General features: G+C 37.8%; 1 non-coding gene across 1 annotated transcript; it reads right to left on the bottom strand.

The window, feature by feature from the left end:
* Positions 1–547: 547 nt before the first annotated feature.
* Positions 548–619, bottom strand: Trnaq-cug. Its single transcript has one exon. It is a non-coding gene; the product is annotated as a tRNA-Gln (tRNA).
* Between the last annotated feature and the right edge of the window lie 5,678 nt (positions 620–6,297).

Here is a 6,297-nt window from a genome sequence, read left to right as displayed (position 1 = left end):
TGATATTAGTGAATCGAGAGTAGCTCGTTAATTTTAGACCTTTACGATGCTGTGGTGTCTCCCTAGGTTGCCCATAGGGCCCTTATAAAGGGCCTGACCATGAGTTAAATATACCCTAACCCTGGGTTAAAGTTAAAGCAGCTCTGACCTGCGGATAAATAAATTGCATTCCACACCTTTCTTGGTTATCGCTGTTCATTTTTGAAAATTACGGAGTTTGCTAATCCAGAGTTAAAAGTGTGTTTCAGCAAGAGTTTTTTTAACCAGTGATTAGCCAACTCTGGGTTAAGGAATTTAACTTACAGTTAGTGTTGATCAGTGATTAAGTTAACCCAGGTTTCGAAACAACCGGGTCCAGGCTCCGTATTCATAAACGTACTTACGTCAATGCATGATACCTAAATACATACTTAAAGTACACAGATAAGTATCAAACATTCACTTAAGTATGTTTATGAATATGGAGCCAGATCATTAATCTTGCATTAAAATACCATCTAAGAATTAAGTAATAAAATTAAAATGCATTTTGAAAAAAATACCCGTTAGGTTCCACCGAGACTTGAACTCGGATCGCTGGATTCAGAGTCCAAAGTGCTAACCATTACACCATGGAACCTATAAACTACAACAACTACATTGCCTCTGTCGATATAGATGTTTAAAAACGTAATACATATGATACAGTCCATGGGCCAGTTACCGAAACCCTCTCTCCATCCCACCCCCCACCCCCCAAGCCCTAGGGATTTTAGAGACAAGTATTTTTAGATACTTCATTATATATAGGTAACGTGCATTTCCTCTTGCCGTGTTAGTGTTATAATAGTTGACGAAATAACAGTTTACTGCGTGTAAGTTTGTTAACTTAAGTCTTAAGCTTTTCTTACAGTATTTCCGTTGCTATGCATGTCATTATTATGACTTGCCCGACTTTCACTTCGTAACCATCTCCGAAACCCATCAATCAAAACACACGTCTATCAGACTGCAGGTCCGTTTATATAACGAAACGTAGTTTAATACAGATTTATTATTTTTAAAATGTATTAATATATATTTTTTTTAACTGTTAAAGGATCAGTTTCAAAGTTCATAATGACAATGACCAAAAATAGTTATTAATTTTTCTTGTAAAATGTAAACTATCAATTACATCCACCACCACCCACCCACCAAAAAAAGAAAGAAACGAAAAAGAAATGAAAAGAATTTTTTTTTTTAAAAAGAAGAAAACAAAATTAATTAAAAAATCACATACAATAAAGTGTATTTACTGCTAATTATAAATTTATATTACTGCGAAAACCAAAAAGGTTTGAACTTTAATTGCATTTCCATACTGACAAACAACGAGGACTAGTCCAAATTCAAGTTCTTTATTTGTCTTGAGTTTCCCAACTCACTGCTGGATACATAACATAAATAATACAATATACATGTATGTAGTTATACAAAATGCACACGTGCAAAACAATGGTGGGTGTGGTTTATTTTTAATTAAGGACAAATAAAGTGATATAAGTTACATTTATTACATTAACTATCATCCTGCATTAACCGATCTCTAATTGTAATAGCTTGCACTAAATATTTTCTTAAGTTATTCATATTCAAGTCGTTATTAATTGTTACTGGTGGTTAATAACTGTATAAAACTTGGCCGCTTTTAATACATTTTTATATATTTACAGCAGAAATCTTTGTATTGTGGACACTCTATTATAAAGAGATATACATCTTCTATAACATTAGTATTACACAGAATACATATTCTTTCTAATAATTCGATACCTGTCAGATTCAACATTTAGTTTATGAGCGCAAATTCTAATCTTACATATTCCCTTTATATAACGCGTTTTTATTGGCAATCTTAAATAAGTTTATAATCTAAATTCATTTAATAAAGTTCTTTAGGTGTTGTCATTGTTTTACTGTACCATAGTTGCTTAGAAGTATCTAATATCCTTTCTTTGATTATAATGTAGATACTGTTGTCAACATACGATGAATTACAAATATAGTTTAATCCAAGTGAATACATACAGTTCCTACCTAATGTTCATTAACCAATTAGCATTGTATTGTGCCATTTCTTCATATACACTGTATATAAAAAAAACCCAGCAAGGTATTGTTTCCATATTGAAGAAAGAGTTCTGCTTTTTTTTATTGGATACACAATTAAGACTTTTTGTGTGTTTATTTATTCACCAAGAATTCTAGAGGAGACCGCTGTTTACGCCAAATGGCAACGCATTACAATTTTATATTAATTACGAAAAGATTATAATATGTCGGATCGAATAAATCGGAGCTGAGTATGTCAAATAATTGTAAAAATAGTGAAATGTGCTATTTAGAACTTTGATACTACACCTTTGACATGCAAAATCCAACCTTTTTTTCATACAAGTAAAATTTAAAGATGAAACATCGATTACATTTTGAATATTTAAGTATATGTATAGAATAAAACGTCAAGTTTTGTATGTCACATTGAAGGGCAGTTTTAGAGAAACTGACATCTCGTGGAATTCTCACGGCCTTGACTCGAGTCGCTGCGGAATTCCCTTGTAACCAAACAACATATGGCACATTATAAAATTCAAGTATGGAAAGGTAAATAAGGATATTTATACAGCCATGTATAGAATATAAGTGTGAATAAAGACACGTTTTGTTCATAGACAAACATACGGGTCTACATATTTTAAATGATTTAATACTCACTAGGACTAGGCTGGTAGACGATGTCGACGTTCTGCTCGTCTGTGTGAGAACATATCGTACATGCCTGACAATGGCGTAGCGGGGGGGGGGGGGGGGGGGGGGGGGGGGGCGCACGGGGGGCAATCCCCCCATCAAATTGTTTTTTTATACTGTATTAAATTTTATAAAATCATACTAACATAGGCCTACATACATAGTGTGGGTTGGCCCCCTTATAGTCGGTTGCCCCCCATAGAAAATCCTGGCTACGCCAGTGACTATTGGTAATAACTAATAAGTTAGTCCGGAGGGACGTAGTAAGTGTGGTTCTTACTACGTCCGGATCTTGTTACATACCCTATATAGAGCCTGTATTCAAAACTTGTGGCATCATGTTTCAACAGTTTCACAACCGAAATAGTGCAAGAAACACAAAAAACAGTTTGTAAAGTTTGTTTTATTTAACGACGCCGCTAGAGCACATTGATTTTTTTATCTTATCATCGGTTATTGGACGTCAAACATATGGTCATTCTGACACTATTTTCAGAGGAAACCCGCTGTCGCCACATAGGCTACTCTTTTTACGACAGGCAGCAAGGGATCTTTTATTTGCGCTTCCCACAGGCAGGATAGCACAAACCATGGCCTTTGTTGAACCAGTTATGGATCACTGGTCGGTGCAAGTGGTTTACACCTACCCATTGAGGCTTGCGGGGCACTCACTCAGGGTTTGGAGTCGGTATCTGGATTAAAAATCCAATGCCTCGACTGGGATCCGAACCCAGTACCTACCAGCCTGTAGACCGATGGCCTGCCACGACGCCACCGAGGCCGGTGCAAGAAACACAAACCAAAAATAGTACTCACAAAATCCCCATTGCATCATTATTAACAAAATAAATCTTCAACAACAACGTTAAAAAATATCCCCGCCATTTTAAATTTGCTAAGTAGAGGGAAGCAACTCGCCGTGCACGTTAAGAAAAGCAGGGCCGTAGCTAGCGGGGGGGGGGGGGCAAGGGGGGCGGTTGCTCCCCCAGAAAAAATCCGGAAAGCATGATAGAAACTTAAAGAAAATTCTCTTCTTAACTGTTTAAGGAGTTTTAGACTATTAACTACTCAGTTGCCCCCCCCCCCCCCCCAAAAAAAAAATCCTAGCTACGGCCCTGAAAAGTATTGACTTAATGTGAGCTGGAAAGTCTAAGAGGAAAAAAACTTTTTTCTAAGTCATGCGAAAACTTGCACCAGAACTAGGGTGGCGCGCGCGCGCGCGTTTGTGTCTATGTGTGTATGTGACTGTGCGTGTGCGTGAGTGAATGTGTGTGTGTGGGGGGGGGGGGGGGGGGCATTCGTTAATTCCATGTTACACCACAAAAGCAACATTAATAATAAATGTTGTTGTTAAGTCAGCTGTGTCTCGTTTTCATGTAAGAGATGAATTGTGAGTTGGAGTTGGTATAATAATATCGTAATAATATGAAACTTTGAGACAATAACACCGGCCATCAACCGGTCGCCTTGATTAACGGTTAACAGCCAAACGACCAACGCCGAATACCAACGAGAACATGAAAGCAGCGCATCATAACGGAACATGACGTATATGAAAAATGTCATCAGGGGAAGACACTTACACCACAAGGAGTCCGTTCACATAGTTCTCACTAACGTAACTTTATTTAATGTAGAGTCGTCAGTTAGGTAACTTATCTCCCTTTAATATTAATCTTATTTCAGGGCGGAGTAACCTGTCACTTCACAGTTCCGTCAGCTTCATATTTCCGGTTGTTTGACGTCTTGACATAAGTTAATGTGACGGCGCGTTAGCGGGTTCTCTTTAATGATACATCGCGACCCGGTGTTGCAGGAGAATAACTACATGTAATAAAACAGTAGATTGATTTGCGGTAAATACTTTGAATAATGACATAAAATCCGGACATTCGTTGGAGTTTTTTGTGTGCTTTTTTTCGTTTTAGGGAGAAAGATAGAGAGAAATATTTTATTTAACGACGCAGTCAACACAATTTTACTTTACGGTTACATGGCGTCGGATCATATTCGTGTATTTAGGCTACCTGTGTTTGACACCCAATGACCGATGTGTATTTTTGTGCTGGGGCGTCGATAAACATCAATTCATCCTCATGGCGTCGGACATAGGCTATAGGACCACACGGATTAAAGAGAGATGAAATCCCAGGCACGGCGATAACAAATAGACATTGGGGGCGGGGGGCTGACAGATCGAGGGCGCTGACAGATCGAGGGAGCAAAGCAAAGTTTCTAGGGGGTTCGGGGTATGCTCTCTTTTGAAAACTAGATGTCTTGAAATGCAATTTCCTGCATTCTACAAATGAAATTCATCTCAGCCATAAGATTTACTACCAATAATATTTTTTATTCAGAATTATAGGGGGGGGGGGGGGAGGGGGCTAGAGCCCCCAACCCCATCTCCCTGCTCCGCTGTGCCTGAACCCACTGCCTCCACCCCATGGGTTCCTCTTTTTGAGGATCAGCAAGGGATATTTTATGTTATCCAACATCAGGACGCCATATACTTGTGAGGAAGAAAATGTCGAGTCCGTCATTAAATAATACATTTCTTTCTTTTTTTCATCTAAAAAGAAAAAAGAAGAATAAAAGAAACAGAAGAAAGTCTTTTGAAATAAACGGACACTCCTTCGTATTGTAATCTGGAAAGTGAAACACGAGGTTCCCGCTACATGCGACTGCGGTAGGTAGGACATTTTGCTTTACACCCCTGGGCTAATAACCACTTACGATATTTGAATTTTAATAAATGAATCACTTGGAGTTGTAACCGTCTTCTCAAGACGAAGCTGTAGGTGCGTGCAGTCCCTGATTTATGACATGCTTTGAATACTTGTCAGTTCGAAACACCTTAGGAAGGAAGGACATCTTTTATTTAACACTCGCTTGAGGTGCTTGCGTCTCAGGATCGAACCACCTCGGTGGATCCATTCAACTGATTGGGTTTTTCTCGTTCCAACCAGAGCACAACAATGATCAAAGGCCGTGGTATGTGCAAAGTGGGAAAGTGCAATATAGAACAAGTTTTGCGGGTTTTCTCTGATGACTACGTGTCATAATTACCAAATGTTTGACATCCAATACCTAACATGTCGTATACCCTCAGGATAATTCGGAATGTTTTCAAATTATGTTTAAATCACTGGCAGGATTCTGCAAGTAAGGTTTTGATTGGTGGACATGAGCTCCAACTGGCTGGTGTTAGATCCACATGTAATAGTGGAGCTAATTTTAGTTAGATTGCACTGGGTCAGACACACTTCCTGAAACTCAGTCAACCGTAACTTCAATCGCGAGTGATCAGTTACTTTATATGTGCTTTTGGCAAAATAAAAATAAAAATTAATATATATATATATATATATATATATATATATATATATATATATATATATATATATATATATATATAAAAATAATAATAACAGGTACGTACCACTCAGAAAGTGTCGCCTACTTACTATGTTGTCTGATATACACGAAACTATGGATGCGGCTGTGATGTTGTAATAGTAAATGTTTATA

Source organism: Gigantopelta aegis, chromosome 4 (genome assembly GCF_016097555.1).
Source record: "Gigantopelta aegis isolate Gae_Host chromosome 4, Gae_host_genome, whole genome shotgun sequence".
NCBI classification, from domain to species: Eukaryota; Metazoa; Mollusca; class Gastropoda; order Neomphalida; family Peltospiridae; genus Gigantopelta; species Gigantopelta aegis.
Note: the sequence above shows the minus strand (reverse complement) of the source record. Positions and strands in the feature narration are given on the sequence as shown.